This window comes from Microtus pennsylvanicus, unplaced genomic scaffold (assembly GCF_037038515.1).
Source record: "Microtus pennsylvanicus isolate mMicPen1 unplaced genomic scaffold, mMicPen1.hap1 Scaffold_47, whole genome shotgun sequence".
In the NCBI taxonomy this organism is placed as follows: Eukaryota; Metazoa; Chordata; class Mammalia; order Rodentia; family Cricetidae; genus Microtus; species Microtus pennsylvanicus.
The window spans coordinates 401,602-423,535 of record NW_027460981.1 but is presented as its reverse complement, the minus strand read 5'-3'; the positions used below and the strand labels follow the sequence as shown (position 1 = coordinate 423,535).

The 21,934-nt window shown below is 41.4% G+C and overlaps 1 long non-coding RNA gene across 2 annotated transcripts in view; it reads left to right on the top strand.

The window, feature by feature from the left end:
* Positions 1-12,182, top strand: part of LOC142842267 (uncharacterized) — a 33,339-nt gene extending 21,157 nt beyond the window's left edge. For both annotated transcript variants that reach the window (XR_012909255.1, XR_012909256.1), the window contains 2 exons: positions 8,123-8,267; positions 12,046-12,182. This is a non-coding gene — a long non-coding RNA (uncharacterized LOC142842267). The remainder of the gene's footprint in view (positions 1-8,122; positions 8,268-12,045) is intronic.
* Positions 12,183-21,934: the final 9,752 nt, after the last annotated feature.

The window sequence follows — 21,934 nt, the reverse complement described above, 5'->3', positions numbered from 1 at the left end:
CCTAACCAAAACCTAACCCTAACTCTAACCCTAAAACTAACCCTAACACTAACCCTAACCCTAACTCTAAACCAAACCCTAACCGTAACCCTAACCCTAAATCTAACACTAACCCTAACCTTAACCCTAACCATAACCATACCCCTAAACCTAATCCTAACCCCTAAACCTAACGCAACCCTAACCCTAACTCTAACCCTAACCCTAACCCCTAAACCTAAACCTAACCCTACCCCTAAGAGTAACCCTAACGCTAACACTAACCCTAAACCCTAACCCTAACCCAAACCTAAGACTAACTCTAAACCTAACCCTACTCCTAACCCTAACCATAACCCTGACACTAACGCTAACCCAAACCTAACCCTAAACCTAAATCTAACCCTATATCTAACCCGAAAACTAACACTAAACCTCACCCCAAACCCTAACCCAACCCTAAACCTAACCCTAACCCTAAAACTAACACTACCCCTAACCCTAACCCCTAACCCTAAACCAACCCTATCCCTAATCTAACCCTAAACCGAACCCAAACCCTACCAGTACCCCTATCTTTAACCCAACATTAACCGTAACCCTAATCCTAACTCTAAACCTAAACCTAGACCTATCCCTACCCAAATCTAACCTTAACACTAATCCTACCCCTAACCGTACCCCTACCCCTAACCCTACCCCTAACCCTAACCCTACCCGTAACCATAACCCTAACCCAAACCCTACCCCTAACACTACCCCTAACCCTAACCCTAAACCTAACCCCTAACACTAACACAAACCTACGCCTAATTCTAAACCAAACCCTAACCGTAGCCCTAACACTAACCCTAAACCTAACCCTACACCTAACCCTAACCCTAACGTTAACCCTAATCCTAACACTAACCCTAACCATAACCCTAACCCTAAACCTAACTGAACCTTAACCCTAACGCTAACCCTATTCCTATCTATACCCTTAACCCTAAAGCTAACCCTAACCCTAACCACTAAACCTAACCCTAACCCTAACACTAACCGTAACTCTAACCCTAATGCTAACGTTAATCCTAACACTAACCCAAACCCTAAACCTAACCCAACCCCTAACCCTAACCCTCAACCTAAACCTAACCCCTAACCCAACCGTAACCCAAAAAAAACACTAAACCTAAAATTAACACTAACCCTAACACCTAACCATATCGCAACCCAACCCTTACCCTAAACCTCACCGTAACCCTAACCCTAACCCTAACCCTAACCCTAACCCTAACCCTAACCCTAAACCTACCACTACCCATACCACGAACCCAAACCTTACCCTAACACTAACCTAAACCTAACCCCTAACCAAACCCTAACCCTAACCCTACCCGTACCCCTACCCCTAACCCAACACTAACCTTAATTCTAACTATACCCCTAACACTAACCCTAACCCTAACCCTACCCCTAACAGTAACCCTAACCCTAAAACTAAACCTAACCCTAACACCTAACCCTAACCCAACCCTAACCCTAACCCTAAACCACACCGAAATCCTAACCCTAACCCTAACTCTAAACCTAACACTAACCCTAAACCTACCCCTAAACCTAACACCTAAACCTAACCAAACCCTAACCCTAACCCTAAACCTACCCCTACCCCTACCCCTAACCCTAACACTAACCCCTAACCCTAAACCAACCCTAACCCTGACTCTAAACCTAATCCTAACCCTAACCCTAAACCTATCCCTACACCTAACTCTAACCCTAACCCTAACCCCTAACCGTAAACCAACCCTAACCCTAACCCTAAACCTAACAGTAACCCTAACTCCTAACCATAACCCTACCCCTAATCTCACCCTAACCCTACCCCTTACCCTAACCCTAAAAATAACCCTAAACCTAACCCCTACCCCTAAACCTAACCCAAGCATAAAACTAACTCTAACACTAACCCTAACCCTAACCCTACCCTACCACTACCACTACCCCTAAGGCCAACCCTAACCCTAAACCCTAACACTTACTCAACTCTAAACCTAACCCTAACCCCTAACCCTAAACCTAACCCTACCCCTAACCCTAACCCTAACCCTAAACCTAACACCTAACCCAACCCTAATCCAAACCTAACCCAAACCCTAACACCTAACCCTAACCTAACCACAATCCTAACCCTAAACCTCACCGTAACCCTAACCCTAACCCTAAACCTAAACCTACCCATAACCCTAACCCTAACCCAAACCTAACTCTAACTCTAAACCTAACCCTAACACTAAACCTAACACTAACCCTACCCCTAAAACTAACCACTAACCCTAACCAAACACTAACCCTAACCCTAACCCTACCCCTAACCCTAACCCTAACCCTAACCCAAACCCTAACCATAACCCTAAACCCTAACCCTAACCCTAACACTAACCCTAACCCTACCCCTAACCCTAACCCTAACCCTAAAAATAATGCTAACCCTATCCATAACCCTGACCCTTAACCATAACCCAACCCTAAAACTAACTCTAACCCTACCATTACCCCTAACCCTACCCCTACCCCTAACCCTACCCCTAACCCCTAACACTTACCCAACCCTAACCCTAACTCTAAACCTAACGCAACCCTAACCCTAACTCTAACCCTACCCCTAACGATAACCCTAACCCTAATCCTAAGGCTAACCCTAAACCTAACCCTAACACTAAACCTACATCTAACCCCTAAACCTAACCCAAAACTAAACCTAACGATAACCCTAACCCTAACCTAACCGTAACCGTAACCCTACCCGTAACCCTAAACCTAACCCTCACCCCATCTCTAACCCTGACGCTAACCCTAAACCTAACCATAACCCTAACCCCTAACCCTAACCACAACCCCAAAACTAACTATAACCCTACCCCTAACCCTAACCCTAACACTAACCCTACCCCTAACCCTAACACTAACCCTAACACCTAACCCTAACCAAAACCCAAACCCTAAATCTAACCCTACAGCTAAAAGTAAACATAAACCTAACCCTAACCCCTAACACTAACTCTACACAAAACACTAACCCTAAGCCTAACCCTAACTATAACCCTAATGCTAACCATAACACTAACCCTAACCCTAAACCTACACGTAACCCGAACCCTATCCCTAACCATACTCCTAACCCTATCCCTAACCCTAACACTAAGCCTAACACCTAACCCTAACCCAAACCTAACCCTAACTCTAACCCTAAACCTAACCCTAACCCTAACACTAAACCTTAACCTAACTCTAAACCAAACACTAACCTTAAGCCTAACCCTAAATCTAACCCTACGCCTAACCTTAACCCTAACCATAACCCTACCCCTAAACGTAATCCTAACCACTAACCCTAACCAAACCCAACCTTAACTCTAACCATAACCCTAACCCTAATCCTACCCCTAACAGTAACCCTAACTCTAAACCTAACCACTAACCCTAACCCAAACCTAACACAAACTCCAACCCTAACCCTAACCCTAATTCTAACCCTAACCGTACCCCTAACCCTAATCCTAAAAGTAACACTAACCCTAAACCTAACCCTAACCCAACCCTAACCTAATGATAACACTAACCCTACACCTACCCCTACCCTAATCCCAAAACTACCCATAACCCTAACCCTAACCCTACCCGTAACCCTAAACCTAACCCTAACCCTATCTCTCACCCTGACGCTAACACTAAACCTAACCCTAACCCCTAACCCTAACCCAACCCTAAAACTAACTCTAATCCTACCGCTAACCCTAACCCTAACCCTACCACGAACCATAACCCCTAACCCTAACCCTAACCCTAAAAGTATCCCTACGCTAACAGTAAACCTAACACTAACACTATCCCTACCTCTAACCCTAACCCTACCTCTAACCCAAAACCTAATCCTAACACCTAACCCTACCCCTACACCTAACCCTAACCCTAAGCCTAACGTTAACCCTATCCCTAACCATAATGCTAACCATAACCCTAACCCTAACCCTAACCCCTAACCCTAATAGAAGCTAACCTTAACTATAATACTACCCCTACCCCTAACCCTAAACCTAACACTAAGCCTAAATCCTAACCCTAACCCAAACCTAACCCTAACTCTAACCCTAAACCTAACCCTAACACTAACCCTAAACCTAACTCTAAACCAAACCCTAACCTTAACCCTAAACCTAACCCTAAATCTAACCCTACCCCTAACCCTAACCCTAACCCTAAACCCTAACACTTACACACTCTAACCCTAACCCTAACCCTAACCCCTAACCCTAAACCTAACCCTAACCCTAACCCTAACACTAACCCTACCACTAACCCTAACCCCTAACCCTAACCCTAAACCAAACCCTAAATTTAACCCTACCCCTAACAGTAAACCTAACCCTAACCCTAACACTACCCCTAATCCTAACCCTAAACCTAACCCTACCTCTAACCCAAACCATAACCCTAACCCCTAACCCTTACCCTACACCTAACACAAACCCTAACCCTAACCCTAAACATAACCCTAACTCTAACCCTAATGCTAACCATAACCCTAACCCTAACCCCTAACTATAACAGAAGCTAACCTTAACTCTAATCCTACCCCTACCCCTACACTTAACCATAACCCTAAACCAACCCGTAACCCTAACCCTAAACCTACCCCTAACACTATCCCTAACCCTAACACTAAGCCTAACCCCTAACCCTAACCCAAACCTAACCCTAACTCTAACCCTAAACCTAACACTAACACTAACACTAACCCTAAGTCTAAAGCAAACCATAACCTTAACCCTAACCCTAAATCTAACCCTACTACTAACATTAACCCTAACCATAACCCTACCCCTAAACGTATTCCTAACCCTTAACCCTAACCCAACCCTAACACTCACTCTAACCCTAATCCTAACCGTAATCCTAACCTCAACCCTAAACCTAACTCCTAACCCTATCCCAACCCTAACCCTAAACCTAACGCTACCACAAACCCTAAGCTTAAATGTAACCCTAACCCTAACCAAAACCCTAAGGCTAATATTAACCCCTAACCCTAAGCCAACCCTAACCCTAACCCTACCCCTAACAGTAACCCTAATGTTAACCCTAACTCTAACCCCTAACCCTAACCCAAACCTAACACTAACTCCAACCCTAACCCTAACCCTAATTCTAACCCTAACCGTACCCCTAAACCTAACCCTAATCCTAAAAGTAACGCTAACCCTAAACCTAACCCAAACCCCTAACCCTAACCCAATCCTAAAACTAACTCTAAAACTACCCCTAACCCTAACACTAACCATAACCCTACCACTAACCCTAACCCTTAAACTGACCCTAACCCTAAACCCTAACAGTTACCCAACCCTAACCCTAGGTCTAACCCTAACCCTACTGCTAACACTAACCCTAACCATAACCCTAAACCAAACTAAACCTAAACCAACCCTATCCCTAACCCTAAACCTCACCGTAACCATAATCCTAACACTACCCATAAACCTACCCCTACCCCTAATCCTAACCCAAACCTAACTCTAACCCTAAACCTAACCCTACCACTAAACCTAACACTAATCCTACCCCTAAACCTAACCCCTACCCTAAACAAAACCTAACCCTAAACCTAACCCTACCCCTACCCCTAAACTCAACCCAAACCCTAACCATAACCCTAACCCCTAACCCTAACCCTAACCCTACACCAAACATTAACCCTAACCCTAACAATAATGCTAACCCTAACCCTAACCCTAACCCTGACCCCTAACCATAACCCAACCTTAAAACTAACTCTAACCCTACCCATAACCCTAACTCTACCCCTACGCCTAACCCTAACCCCTAACACTTACACAACCCTAACCCTAACTCTAACCCTAACGCAACCCTAACCCTAACTCTAACGGTACCCCTAACCCTAACCATAACCCTAATCCTAACCCTAAGGCTAACCCTAAACCTAACCCTAACCCTAAACCTACCCCTAAACCTAACCCCTAACACTTACCCAACCCTAACCCTAACCCTAATACTAACCCCTAACCCTAACCCAACCCTAACCATAACCCTAAAACAATCCCTACCCTAACCCCTAAACTTAACCCTTACCCTAACCCCTAAACCTAACACAACTGTAACCCTAACCAAACCCCTAACCCTAACCCTACCTGTAACCCTAACCCTAACCCTAACCCTAACCTGAACCCTAAACATAACCCCTAACACTAAACCAAACCTAACCCTAACTCTTACCCTAAACCTAACCCTAAGACTAACCCTACCCATAACTCTAAACCAAACCCCAACCATAACCCTAACCCTAAACCTAACCCAACCCTAAAACTAACTCTAAACCTACCGCTAACCTTTAACCTACCACTAACCCTAAACCTGAACCTGACCATAACCCTAACCCCTAACACTTACCCAAGACTAATTCTAACTCTAACCCTAACCCTAAACCTAACCCTAAAACTAACACTAAACCAAACCCATCCCTAACTCTAATCCTAAACTTAACCCTAATCCTAAACTTAACCCTAAACCTATCCCTACCCCTAACCCTAAACCTAACCCTAAATATTAAACCTCACCCTAACCCTACCCCTAACACTAAACCTAACCCTAACAATAACTCTAACTTAACGCTAACACTAACCTTAACCCTAACTCTAAACGTACCAATAATTATAACAACACCCTACCCCTAACCCTAACCATAACCCTATTCCTAACCCTAAACCTAACCCTACCCTAACCCCTAACCCTAACCCAACCCTAATCCTAACTTTAACCCTACACCTAACCCTAACCCTACCCCTAACGATAAACCTAACCCTAAACCTAACCCTATGCCTAACACTAACTCTAACCCGAACACTAACCCTAACCCTACCCCAAACCCTAACCCTAACCATAATTCTATCCCTAACCCTAACACTAACCCTACCCTTAAGCCTAAACCTACACCTAACCCTAACCCTACCCCTAACGCTAAACCGAACCCTAAACCTAACTCCAACCCTAACGCTAACCCTAACTCCTAACCCTAAACCAAACATAACCCTAAATCTAACCCTACACCTAACCCTAACCCTAACCCTACCAATAACCCAAACCCAAACCCAAACACAAACCCTAAACCAAACCTTAACCCTAGCCCTAACTCTAACCCTAACGCTAACCATAACCCCTATCCCTAATCCAACCCTAACCCTAACTCTAAACCTACATCTAACCTTAACGCTAAGCTTAACACTAACCCTAACCCTACCCCTACCCCTACCCCTAACCCTAACTCTAAACCTACCCCTAACGCTAACTCTAACCCTACCCCTAACCCTAACCCTAACAATAACCCTACACATAACCCTAACCATAACCCTAACCCTACTCCTAACCCTAAACCTAACCCCCTAACCCTAACCCTAACCCCCTAAACCTAACCCTAACCCGAACCCGAACCCTAACCCTAACCCCGAACCCGAACCCGAACCCTAAACCCGAACCCTAAACCCGACCCTAAACCCGAACCCGAACCCGAACCCTAAACCCTAAACCCTAAACCCTAACCCTAACCCTAACCCTAACCCCTAACCCCTAAACCCTAAACCCTAACCCTAACCCTAACCCTTAACCCCTAACCCCTAACCCCTAACCCTAACCCTAAACCCTAACCCTAACCCTTACCCTAACCCTAACCCCTAACCCTAACCCCTAACCCTAACCCCTAACCCTAACCCTAAACCCTAACCCTAACCCCTAACCCTAACCCATACCCTAACCCCTAACCCTAACCCTAACCCTAACCCTAAACCCTAACCCTAACCCTAACCCTAACCCTAAAACCCTAACCCTAACCCTAAAACCCTAACCCTAACCCTAAAACCCTAACCCTAAAACCCTAACCCTAACCCTAACCCTAACCCTAACCCTAACCCTAACCCTAACCCTACATGAAAAACACTACAACAAATAATCATGAAAAACAACAAATGCATGAGGTCAATTGTTAAATCTGAAAAATTACATGGGGCTACTGAGAGAGCAAGCGTATTTGCCTTCATGAAGGATTTTTATTTAATTTAAACTCAATTCATTCTTCTTCTTCCCTGAGAATGTGGAGGGCATGGCCAAGCTTAACCTTTGATCTCTGCATAACCAATAAGGAGGAAATAAGCACCTCTACCAGGAAAAGGAAGAGTGAAGAGATGCAGCAGAGGAGGGATCTGCAACTACCTGACCATGTGCTAATGACCCAGGTAAAAACTCAGCTTTATGAAAGTGAGGGTGGAAAGAGTCCTAGGCTCTAAGATGGCTCATATGGCAGGCACACAAGTGGCTGTCATGCTCCCTGAAGAGGACACTGCACATGGGCATCTCAACGCTGGCAGTGGTCCCAAAGTCTAGAAGTGTTTTACCCTAAAAGCATCAACTGCAAGCAATTTCTAAGTCTGTTTTGCTTCTGTCCATGACAAGAACCAACTTGTTCCAAAATTCTATAAAATGTTTTTTCATGTTAAACTCTGCTGTTTCTGGGAATGCTAAAAGCTAGAACTCTTCACATATGTGGGGAAAGTTATATTTGGACCTTTCAGTTCTGTACCAGAACTTATTTAAAAAAAAGGCTTTCTAACTTTAAACATGTTTAAAAGGCCTTCTTTCGCTATACATGTGTTTAAAAGTTCAAGGCTTTATTCATAAAAAAAAACAAAACAAAATCAAAGTTCACTGTGTGTTTAAACAAAATTATGGAACGGCCTGTATTGTTCTTTATAGATTATTTTTCTTAGTCATCTCATTTATAAATATGAGTTTTACATTAGGAATTTTCATTTATCGTTATTCTTTTTCCTTTTTGCTGGGTTGGAACTTGGGGCCACTCCCATGCAATTCAAGTGTTTATTACTTCTTGTTGTTTTGTCTGTTTGGATTTTTGGTTATTATTGTTTTTGAGGTGGAGTATCTCTGTGTAACCATGGCTGTACTAGAACTCACTCTGTAGACCAGGCTAGCAGCAAACTCACAGAGATCTCCCTGCCTCTGCCTCATGAGTGAAGGTTGTAATTTTTTAAAGATAATGAAAAATATGGCTATTTGTTTTTTATCCCTGTAACAAAATACCTTCAGGAACATAAAATGACTAAAGGTTTCAGAGATCCATGATCAGATGGCTTTACAGTATGGGCCTCAGACAAGACAAAAAAGTAGTGGGTGAAGCACATAGCAGAGAAGGCTGCTTACTCAGCCAACAGACAGTAGTAACTGAGAGCTAAGAAGCCAGAACAAGATATCACTTCACAGAAATACCCCGCAAAGCTGCATCTCCCAACAGCCAACCAAACTGTTGTCCCATCAAACAACTACTCCAGTGATGAGGTTAGAGGCTCTGGCATGTTCCTGCCTCCAAAACCCATCTGTTAACAAGCAAGCAGATAGCCTTCGGGTGTGACAATGCTTAATTTAAACCCTTACACCATGCTTGTAAGTACTAAAAACTTACCATTAAATCATGATGTTTGGTACCTAACTTTAAATACCTACAAAAGCATTTATGATGTCTTTCTTTAAACATCTGTGAAGCTGCACTACCTAAACATGCACAATAGAGACAGGCTGAAACCCAAGCCAGCAGATTATAAACCACAACTTCCCAAAGTTTGTGTCCATTAGACAACACAGATGTCCTTGTAGCCTGTATGTCAAAAATAAAGGTCCAAAATAAAGTTCAGTATTATATCTACTAACAATGTTAATACGTAGAGTATTTACTTTTGAATAACATTGTTACACTAAACCAGGACTTTAATTTCTCATCACTATTAATATATAGAGCCCAAAGAACCATGTTATAGTTGCCTGTGAATATTAGGAATCTGCCTTCCAATGACCAATCACCAAAATCCCCATTACTAGATGTGACAACTAAAAGCTGAGTCCAGATATAGCTCTATGTCTCCTAGGACTTAAATAAAATCACTGCTGCTTTAGAAAACATGAGTTAACTTAAATGAAATTCTAAACGTTGATCTAAGCGATTTTATGAAGACTTTAGATATATTAGTCAATATTACTAATAAATACAAATCTTATAAATGGAGTCAATACCAATAGGGAATGTAAACATTCTAAAGAAGGAAAAAATTCAAAGCATAATAACAAGGACATGAATGCTGCTATCACATGATCCTCATAATGTTTTCAATCTAGAAGCCTTCGGGTCCACGAAAGAAACCAACACCGCTAAAAGTCCACTATTTCAGGATGAAATCAGTGACGGCTTATGGCAAGTTGTCTAAAGGACAATTTCTGTCTTTGTGACACACACCCAGTTAATGTTAAACTAAAACAAACTCAGGTAGTAAGTGAACTAGGACAAAATATGCTTAAGACAGTATAAAATTCTATAAAGACAGTTCATTAATATGTCTAAGTTTCTTTCTCATTTCTCTTCAAAGGAAATGTGTCATAAAAATACACACATCAAACACACTACACACTAGACCAACACGTACACACACGATACAAACACACTACACACACCATACTACACCAAACACATATACATACACACCTCACACACACTACACCACACACACATACACACACCAAACACCTCACACACACTATACCACACACATACACCACACACACAACACACCACACACATACATATATACACAATACACATCACACTAAACCACATACATACACACATCACACACTCCACACTATACCACACTACATAACATGTACCACACACATACATATACACACCATCCATATCACACACACCTACACACTACACCACACACACATACCTACACACATCACAATACACCACACACATACCTACACACATCACAATACACCACACACACATACATACACATGGCACACACCATACTACACCACACATACCACACTAAACCACACACACCATACACACACATGCACACACTATAATCTTAAGAAAGCAGTTAGACCTGGGCATGGGCATAGTGGCACACACCTTTAATCTCAGCACTTGAGAGGCAGAGGCAGGCAGATCTCTTTGAGTTCAAGGCCAGCCTTGTCAACATAGAGAATTTCAGAACAGTCAGGGATACATAGAAATCGTGTCTCAAAAGTACAAAAGGAAAAAAAAACATCAGCAGCAAGTAGTTAGTTTAACCAATCCAGAGAATAAAGAAATTTTATGGAAAAATAAAGTAAAAATGAACACTGCCTAACTAAGGTTTTCATTAATCTTAAACATAGCCCAATTTCTTGCTATTTTTAGAAGAATTATTTATGTGTGTGAGTGCTTCTATTTGCATGTGTGCCTGCATGAAAGAAGAGGGCATCAGTTCCCATTACAGATGGTTGTGAGCCACCATGTGGGTGCTGGGAATTGAACTCAGGACCTCTGGAAGAGCAGCCAGTGCTCTTAACCGCTGACCACTCCTCTAGCCCCAACTCCTTGTCATTTTAAGGCAAGAGATACTGTTCTATTTCTCCTTAAACCTTACACCAAACAGAAAATAGCAAGGTAAAGCAAAATTTTAAATCACAAAGATAACCACAGCTCCTCAAGAATGGCCTGGGTGCCAAGAATGTAGAATCCAAAAAATTGTGTATACAGAAGTCAAATCCATACTTTTTTTTCAAAAACAATGGATCATGTCAAAGCTTGAAAACATCACTTTTTCTTTGCACATGAAAAATATGTACGTTAATAAGACCTAACAGGAGATGTAAATATCTGGGTAGGGCAGGTCTATAATCACAGAACTTAGGAGGCAGAGGCAAGTGAATGCATCAACTCCAAGCCAACGTGGGCCACACAGTAAGACCCTATCTCTGAAGAAAGACCAACTAACCAACAAGTAACCAGAGTAATCCCTGTAGCATTCTATAGCCATCTTCTAAGATTTCAAAGATCACTTTCAGACTGTTTAACTTCAGGATGATGCAGAAGGATCACAACAGCAAACATTTGTTTTCTGATGGTAATGACAACCTCTGAATTACTTTTATTTATTTATTTATTTATTTTAGAGCCCGACCGCAGTTTCCCCTCCTTCCTCTCCTCCCATTCTCTCCCCCTCACCTCTGTGCCCCCAGTCTACTGTTTCTGCTGCATTACTTTTTAAGTTGTCTTTCCTATCCTTGTGAGCAAAATAAAAAACACAACAAACAGAGCTCACTCATTGTTTCTTTCCTTTAGCCTTTTCCTCAACTGTTAGATTTCCCCAAACACACATGGAAATGTCCAGTATGAAGGAAGAAATGGAATGTTTTCACATTCGGTACTTAACTGGTAGCGATCCATTTTCATTATTCCATGCTGGGCTTAAAGTTGCTATGCACAGTTTTTTTTTTAAGATTTATTTATTATGTATACAGTGTTTTCCCTACATATATGCTGCAAACCAGAAGAGGGCACCAGATCTCATTACAGATGGTTGTGAGCCACCATGTGGTTGCTGGGAATTGAACTCAGGACCTCTGGAAGAGCAATCAGTGCTCTTAACCTCTGAGCCATCCCTCCAGCCCCTATGCACAGTTTCTTATGTTTGTTTTTCAGGCTATTTAAGACAAATTTCTAAAATGAATTTATGAGTTCAAGCAGTAAGACCTTTGAGAGAGTTACAAAAATTTGCATACTGCTTTTCAAAGCTAATAAATTGTACATTTTTATCTCTTTTGAAAAGGTCAAATCACTGCATCCTCAAAAACATTGGACATTTTTAGTGTTATAGTATTTGTGTTCTAATAAATAAAGTTTTACTCGAGATCAGAAGGCAAAGCAGCCACCCTAGTCAGCCCTACAGGCCAGGGAGTGGTAGTACATACCTTTAATCCCAGGACTCAGAAGACAGAGTTAGGCGGATCTCTTTGAGTTCAAGGCTACCCTGGGCTACATAAAATCAATCCACAAACAGATCCAGGTGGTGATGGTTCACACCTTTAATCCCAGCTTTTGGGACTCACACACCTTTAATGGAGAGAGGTGAAGACAGGAGCAATATGACTGGGCAGAGAGTAGAATATTTTTTGTTCGTCTGAGAGTTGGTAGAGATAAGATCTCTCTAGTTGCTTGACTGCTTTGCTTTTCTGATCTTCAACTTGAACCCAATATCTATCTCAAGGTTTTTATTATTCGTGCAACAGAAATTTCTCTTCCTAAAAGAAAATCAATTTAAGCACCAAAAGGAAGTCCGAAGGACTGTTGGGGGATATCAGGAACAAAGCCCGTGTCTCACCCACCCATACTAAACAAATACTCTACACTGAGTCACAGTCTCAGTACTCAAATGTTTCATCACAAGTTTACACATTTTAAAGGTGACTGCATTTGTCTGTGCTTCAAACTGTACAAACTTTTAGTCACTTTTCCAGGATCCCCTAATATTAAGTTGCTATACCTCAACATAAAACTGCTGCTTGACATCCAGAAATTTAGTGTTTATACAGTCCAAAAAACCTTACTTACTGTAACTTTCCCACTATTTTTATTATTGGAAAATTCTCTTCCATTTTGACATAGCTATTGATATAGTTTCAGTGCCTTTGTTAAACATACTACACATTTCAGACATAGACCTCGGGGAAATAGAGTTGGAACTGACCTGCAAGCCTCCTTCCCAAGGACTAGCTCTAGTAGTACCTGAAGATGCTATGCAAGCTGCCAAAGGAAAAGAGAAATCAACATTCCTACCCAGCTATATAACTTATGAACCTCAGTGATACCTTTCTGACAAGATACCCCCATGGTACAATAACAGCACAAGGGCACTTTATCCCGGAAATGACCAACATCTGTCTAATAGAACTTAAGGTCTACTCAATAGGAGGGAATGCACACCCAGTACTATAAACTTAGCCAATATCTATGGATAGAGAGGTTCGAGACCCTAGGGGAGAACCCGCAATTGCCAAAATCAATATACTTTCTAACAATACTCTAAATGCTTACTCTTATACCCAAAGATAAGGGTTACTCTCACCCCTCCACAAGAAAACCCTTCTTTTGTAGTAGAGAACATTATAGAGATATACAACAGGTCCACATGTAGAGAATATGTGACCACAGGTGCTCAGCCCCAACTGGTTTTCCTACAATGTAACTCCTACTCCTAAGGCCCAGAAAAAACATGGAAGAGGAAGAAGATGGGAAGAACCAGATGACCCAGGACACTTGTTGCTAGTATCTTCTAGACATGACAGAAAAACTGTACCTATGAAATCTCAACAATACAGTTACCTAAACAAGACTTGCATAGTGATGCCACCAGTCGACATGCCAATGCACATGAGGGAAATTTGACAAAGCCCCACCCCTCGATGAAGAGAAAAGCTAAGCACAACTCACTGTGGCTGACAGAAGGCGAATCAGTTTTTCCCAAGAATGAGCATCCAGATAGGTTATCCAATCCCAAGTGGTCAGCCCTTAACACGTGTACAGCAATATGGCTAGGATTAAAGCTGTGGCTTTGATGGCTGGTTCCAGCCTATTCCTTAGCTTTATTCTGAGAGTCTTGCCTCATGGCAGAAGTACTGGCTGGAGTCATGTTTATTGCCACAACTCTATGGCATTTCAAGGTCTCTACCACCACCAAAAAGCATGCAGTCAGCTTTTCATCAATACCATTTAAGGTTTGCAGCTAAAGCTGAGTCAGGAAGCCTCTCTTTTTTTTGTCAAATATTTATTTATTTATTATGTGTACAATATTCTGTCTGTGTATATGCCTGAAGGCCACAAGAGGGCACCAAACCCCATTAAAGATGGTTGTGAGCCACCATGTGTTTGCTAGGAATTGAACTTAGGACCATTGGAAGAGCAGGCAATGCTCTTAACCTCTGAGCCATCTCTCCAGCCCCAGTAAGCCTCTCTTAAACAAGAGTGCTTGCCTCTAGCAAGCAGAGCCTACCTGAGAAAGTGCTGCTATCAGCTGTGTTTAACTCTATTCTTTTCTATCTAGAATAACTTCCCAAGCTCTTCAAGGCTTTAAAGTGGATTTGGTCAGCCCCACATTGGCACATCATTCTGTTGACTGAGGTTTGTGTCCTACCAGGTCACACATCTACTTAGTTCCAAATAAACACATAGAGACCTACATTAATTATAAACTGATTGGCCTAGTAGTTCAGGATTCTTATTAACTCTTATAACTTATATTAGCCCATAAGACTTGTCTGTGTTAGCCATGTGGCTTGGTACCTTTCTTGACAAGGCAATCACATCTTGCTTGCTGTGTCTGGCTTCCTCTGTGTCTGGATGAAGACTGCAGACTGAAACTTCCCTTTTCTCAGAATTCTTGTTGTTTCACCTCTACTTCCTGCCTGGTTGCCCCGCCTATACTTCCTGCCTGGTTACTGATCAAACAGCATTTATTTAAAATACAAGTGACAGGGTACAGACCATTGTCCCATGGCACAAACCACTAAACACTAACTGATAATTATTTCTGGATAACTTCCTGTTTAGCACACGACACCACTAAACTTATCCTTTTTCTTGGAAATTGACATCTTTCCTTCTAAAAAATGAGGAGTATGAGGATTCTAAGATAGCTGGAAAAATGGGAGGCCCTTACATCTTTCTTGCTAAAGGCTAATTCACACATATAGTCCTTGTGTAAATCTTCAAGGACCAATTCCAGGAGACCACAACATTCTGTTGTTGATATAACTGCAGCAGCACGACTTTTTGACACGGAAGGTTACATGCTAAGATTTTCTCTGAGATATAATCACAAAGAACACATAATTTCATATACTTAGTACAAATAGATTCATTCTTGATATAGTAATTATATCAGATGAGTCATAAATGTTTTAACCAAAATAATGAAAAAGAAAGCCTGAGGATAAGCTAATAATGTCAATATTGACTATTATCAAAATGTTCTCCAGGACCTGATTAGTAGAGAACCTCAGAGATGCCCAAAGGCTCCTGCACAAGTGACAGATCAGGGATGTGGAAAGGCATTCTGAGGACATGCCATGTCTTCTGTGTAGACGAATTGTTAGGGTTCTGCCTGGGAGATGCAGGGAACCAATCCTAAACTATAATACCACTCTTACAGCAGCACCCTGAAGTCTTTCCCAACCATCACCACCCAAGTTGTCATCCCCATAGAACCATTTGATAGTATGTATGGTCATAAGAAAATTGTACAGAATTTCAAAAAGTTATAAAATTAATAAAGCCATGCAATGCACATGTATTAGTGAGAAAAATATGATGGTGCTATCATTGAATTTTACAGAAAAAGTACAAGTCATATCAAAAAAATTCTTGCCATTTTTATTTTTGATGAAAACTTGATAAATGTTCTGACTCAAAATGTGTAATAGAAGACTATATAAAAATAACCTTAGCAAGAGAAGATAGTTGTTTCTTAAGACAGGGATATATTAAGTCAGTGGTAAAGTCTTCTAAAAGATAAAAAAACAAGGTAAAAAGAAAATGAGCAGATTTTCTATGTCCATCTCCTTTGATCAATCAGACCTTGCACAGCTGACAAACCACCCAGGACACACGCTTTTCAACTCCTGTTTTAATTTCATTCTCTGCATGGGCTTGGAAGAACAGAAACAAGCAGAAGAGCAAGCCCTTCGTGTGATTGTGCAGTTAGAGGTGGTTAAATCCTTCCCTGTCTCCCCTTTCCCTTCATAATGTTCCTACTAGAAACATGTAGACCACTTCTATAATTTGGAAAGTTCTGAGTCAAGGTGTCCACAGAATAGAGCTTCACACTTCCATGGTGTGCATGTGCACATACAGTTTTCTGCACACTGAGCTTACAAGCTATTGGTTTCTCATCATTCTCTAGTTAGTTAAGAAGTTTTTTTTATATATATAAATTAGGTGATCTTGTTCGTTCAGCAGATCCAAGCCTCACCCTGGTCCAGCTGAAACAGTCACTGGTAGACAGGTTATGAAAGCATATGTAAGGCTTTTACTTTCCCTAGTTGCTTTGAAAACAAACCCTAGTTATAATCTAGGACATAGATGAGTGGTTCCCAACTTTCCTAATGCTGTGGCCCTTTAATATAGTTCTTCATGCTGTGTTGACTCCCAACCATAAAATTATTTTCATTGCTACTTCATAACTGATTTTGCTAGTGTTATGAGTCATAAGTAAATTATTTGTGTTTTCCAGTGGTCGTAGACACTTAGACAACCCCTGCAAAAGAGTTGTCCAACTTCCAAAAGAATCACAACCCACTAGTTGAGAAATTCTGACCTAGACACTTCTTCCAACACCTTTGCCTTACTAAAAATCTGTTCTTCCTGGGGCCCTCAGTTGCTTATGGGGTGAGTGTGAGTTTCTCCTCCTCCTTTTAAATTAGAAGCTTTGAAGTTGTCCACTATTGAGAGTGATGCTGACTGTGGGAGAGCTACATATGATTTACAAAGTAGGAAATTCATACACCAGCAGTATTAGACTACTTGTGTGTAAGTCAATATCATTCTCACATTTGCTAAAATTTAATAATTTAGGTCATTAACTAATTTATAAATAATCCTGACATTCAAATCAAATTCTGTGACACGAAATCTGGAGCCCATGGTTTTACTTCATTCTTGTAGAAGGAGCAAGCAGACAACATTATGAGAAAAACAAAACCTGATTAAGCCTGAAACACAGGCTCTTCACTTCTGGAGAAAATGACGGACATATTGATAGACATGCATTCATCACACTTAAACAAGGGAATGCAGAAGAAAATATGGAAAGGCATTTAATGCTTAATACTGGTAAATCTTAAGAATTTCAATGCTTTCCTAATTTCCAAATCTAAGGAAAAATTTCCCAAAAAGAATGCAACCGAGGAAAACCACATTCAGTTATATGTGCTCTTAGTGAAGCCTAACGTGGGTGAGCTTCTGAGTGCATTGTAGTCAAACGTGCTCATTTCCATCAGAAGATGAGTACCCCACATAGCTGCTAAGAAAAATACAGAGTGGGAAAAAGTAAGACTGTTTTATTAGTTTACCGTGTCAAACGATTTAATTGGGTTTTCTAACCAAACTGTGCACTGGCTAAAGTAAAAATTATGGGAATCATCAAGGTAACACAAAATCTCCTGCTCCAGCTGGGGTACTATGTGCACTGTACCTCTGTGTCAGGCCCAAGGAGCTTCCCTGTCACTTCCATCTGCGGTGGACACAAAATAAGGTGGGTGACCTCTATGACCACATTTTCAACACATCTGAAAGCTAAGCACAGTTCTCTCCTGAAGATACATCCAACTGTTGGGTTTATGATGCTTTCCACCAGGAAAAGTGCAGAGAAGCTATGGTGGACGCAGATATGAAGAAAGGTATGTTTATATACTGAGGTTTCCACATATAGATATAGGAGTGGGAGCATGATTAATAAAAACTCAGAGACAGGTATTAGGGTTCAACCAGAAGACCAGAAAAGCAAAGCAGTCAGTCACTGGCTCTGACCTTAACCTCAGTCCGAAAATGGTGATCCTACCTCCAGGAAGTCTCAGAATGAGACTGTGACTGAGAGCTGTCTCCTCCCATTTTATAATCATCTCTAATTCTGGGATTAAGGGCATGCACCACTACTGTTTGGTTTCTATGGTAAACTAGTGTGGCTACTGGGATTAAAGGTGTATGCCATTGTAACTACTGGGATTTAAGGTGGATGTCATTGTAACTACTGGGATTAAAGTATGTTTCATTTGCTGCATAGTCAGTAAGACTGGCCAGTGTGGCTGTTTTACTTTTCCAAGCTTCAGGCAAGCTTTATTTTTAAAAATACAAATAAAATGACACTACAGAAGTTTGTCTTAAGACCTAAGATATTAGCTAAATGTGAAAACAGAAATTCTACTAATGAGGGGACCAAAAATAGTTCTCATGCACTAGTGTAAACTAACAGATCCATGGCCTGCCCTCAGTTCCCCACACCTGGTCAAGGGTAAGATATCCTTAGAGTTCACAATGGGAATTTTAATTTTGTGTTGGTTTTTATGATAAAATGTATGCATCACCCCATTGTGAAATACATCTAAATAACTACCTCTAAATGAAGCACAGCCACACAAACTCCCACCAAAAGCTCTAACTCTTTAGGTGCAAGGTATGTAACTTGGACAGGAATTAGTTGGGAAAATAAGATAATACCTAATTTAAAGATATGCTCACAGCAAGTTACGGGCAGAGAATATTCACTTACTAGGAATAGAAGTCAGTTAGCTATATAGCTGGCTCAGTGCATGGCATTCTGAAGGGCACTGCATCAATTCTGCACACCAACATAGCATTAAGCACTGAAGGGATCCGTGAATAGCAGTTAAGTTAGTACAAACATTACCTGCAGCTTTATCCTGATAACTTACATTTTCACAGGTCATGAAGGTTGGCCAGTTCTTTCACAGCCACTGTGCTTGGATGGCATTGCAGTATGGAACCTTTGCATATCATCTTTATATTTATAAATATCTTTAAATTGCAATGCAGTTAGCAATCTCTATCATTTGTATGCTAGATTTTCATGTAGATTGTTTTACCACTATTGGTGGTGGTGCTCTAGAGCAGTGGATCTCCACCTTCTTAAAGCTGTGACCCTTTAATGTAGTTCCTTACGCTGTGGTGACCCCAAACCATATTTCACTGTGTACTGTTATTTTGTTTGTGTTTTAACAAACAAAGCTTGTCTGAAGATCGTAGTTCAAAGGTAAACCACTTGAACCCAGGGAGTGGGGGCTCACACCTTTAATCCCAGCACTAGGGAGGTAGATAGGACTAGACAGGACTATAAAGAGGGAGGAATCAAGAGCACTGCAGTCTGAAGATTTAGTGGAGACAGATACAGTCTGGAGATGCAGTCTGAAGATAGGATTGCCCCTTGGTTTGTGCACTGGTAGAAGTAGAAACTCTCTAGTGGCTGGCACTCTGCTTCTCTGATCTTCAGCATTAACACCCAGTATCTGACTCTCAGTTTTTATTATTAATAAGAATTAGAATTCATGCTTACATCATTGCTACTTCATAACTACAATTTTGCTACTGTTAAGAATTGTAAAGAAAATATCTGATATGTGGGATATCTGAGATGTGTCCCCTGTGAAAGGGTCATTCAGCCCCAGGAGGTCATGACCCATGGGCTTTGAACCACAAGCTGGATTCTTGTAAAGCAGCCCTCTACCACTGAGCTACACTCACCTGCCGCACTTATTCTTATTTTCTTTCTTTTTTTTTTTTTTTTGGTTTTTCGAGACATGGTTTCTCTGTGGCTTTGGAGCCTATCCTGGCTTTGTAGACCAGGCTGGTCTTGAACTCACAGAGACTGCCTCTGCCTCCCGAGTGCTGGAATTAAAGGCGTGCAACACCATCGCCCGGCTTTCTTTCTTTTTTTTTTTTTTTTGCCTGTCCTGGAACTTGCTCTGTAGACCAGGTTGGCCTCCTACTCACAGAGATCCACCTGCCTCTGCCTCCCAAGTGCTTGGATTAAAGGCATGCACTACCACTACCAGGCTCCTATTCTTATTTCCAGGGGCAAAAACATTCAGGTTTTGTAATCTCAGGGGATTATGAGGAACAACTTCTACTGTTCCACACAGTAGTACAATGACTACAGTTAACAAAAGTTTAGTGAAATGTTTCCAAGTCAATAGCAGAGAGGATTTTGAAAGTTCCTAGCACAAACAAAAAAATATTGGAGGTGATAGATACACCAGTTACCGTGACATGATCATTAACACTGTGTACATGCATTGAGATAGCTCACAATATCCCATAGCTATAACTCCTATGTAGCAAATAAAATCAAATATAGCCAAGAGTGGTCATATACATCTCAAACCCAATATTTGGGAGGCAGAAGAAGGTGTATCTTAGTTCCAGGTCAGCCAGAACTACAACAATGAGACTTTTGTCCAAATAAATAAACTGCAACTATAAGGCTAGTGGAAGGGTTTCAAACTGAAAGACGGTTGACATCTGCAAACAAACTGGGGCACAATGAGTGTAGCATCCCACTAACAGGCTCATTCAAGCAGTGGTTCTCCAGCCTCTGGGGTCCTTCAATTCTCCTCTCCTGCATCCTTAATCTTCCATGGATCTAACCGCACAGTTTAGCCCTAAGTTTAGGCAAGCAATACCGACTGTGACTTAGATTCAGCACTCACACAAGTAACAAAAGTTCAGAAAACAAGTGTTCGTCCAAAAATGAAAGACAGACAGACAGGCCTTCCAAGAATGAGAAGACTTGAGGGAAATGGGTCATATCTGAAGGACAGATAAACAATAAGCAGGGCAGGCCTGAGATGTAACTCTGATGTCAAAGTGCCTGGGCACCTGGAAGAGGAGAAGGGAGTTAGGGGCTGGAGGAAGGAAGAGGAGGAAAAGGGGAAGAAGGGGAAAGAGGAGGAGGAGGAAGACATAGCCTTATGAATCTCCACATGGTCTATTCAGAGTAAAAAAAAATAAAGTAGGCAAGGCATGGTGGTGTATGCCTTTAATCGCAGCACTTGGAGGTGGCAGTGGGTGTCAGGCATAATTTTGCTGGAAGATTCTGAAGACCACGACACAAGTATCTCTAGGAGCCAGACTACTAAGTATTTAAATGCACTATAAGATTCATGTGTAACTTCCCAGCTACTGACTTTGATCACTAAACTAAGGAGACACATATCCACTGAGCCACTTTTCAGGTTCTTTCACTCACACGGGCTTAATGAACATGCATAGAGCCAGCAATACATTTTTAAGACTTTCTTCAGGTGAGGCAAAATACTGTTAAGAGATGAAGATGATGAGCAAGGAAATGGGGGAGGAGACTCTTGATGACTGAGAAACAATTTTATCATTATTTCAAAATTAATCTTAAATTTGTAAAAGATAGTCTAAGGAAGAGCTCAATGAACTAAATTGCTCTAAATGTATATTCTGATATGCATATTCCAATAGCAGACC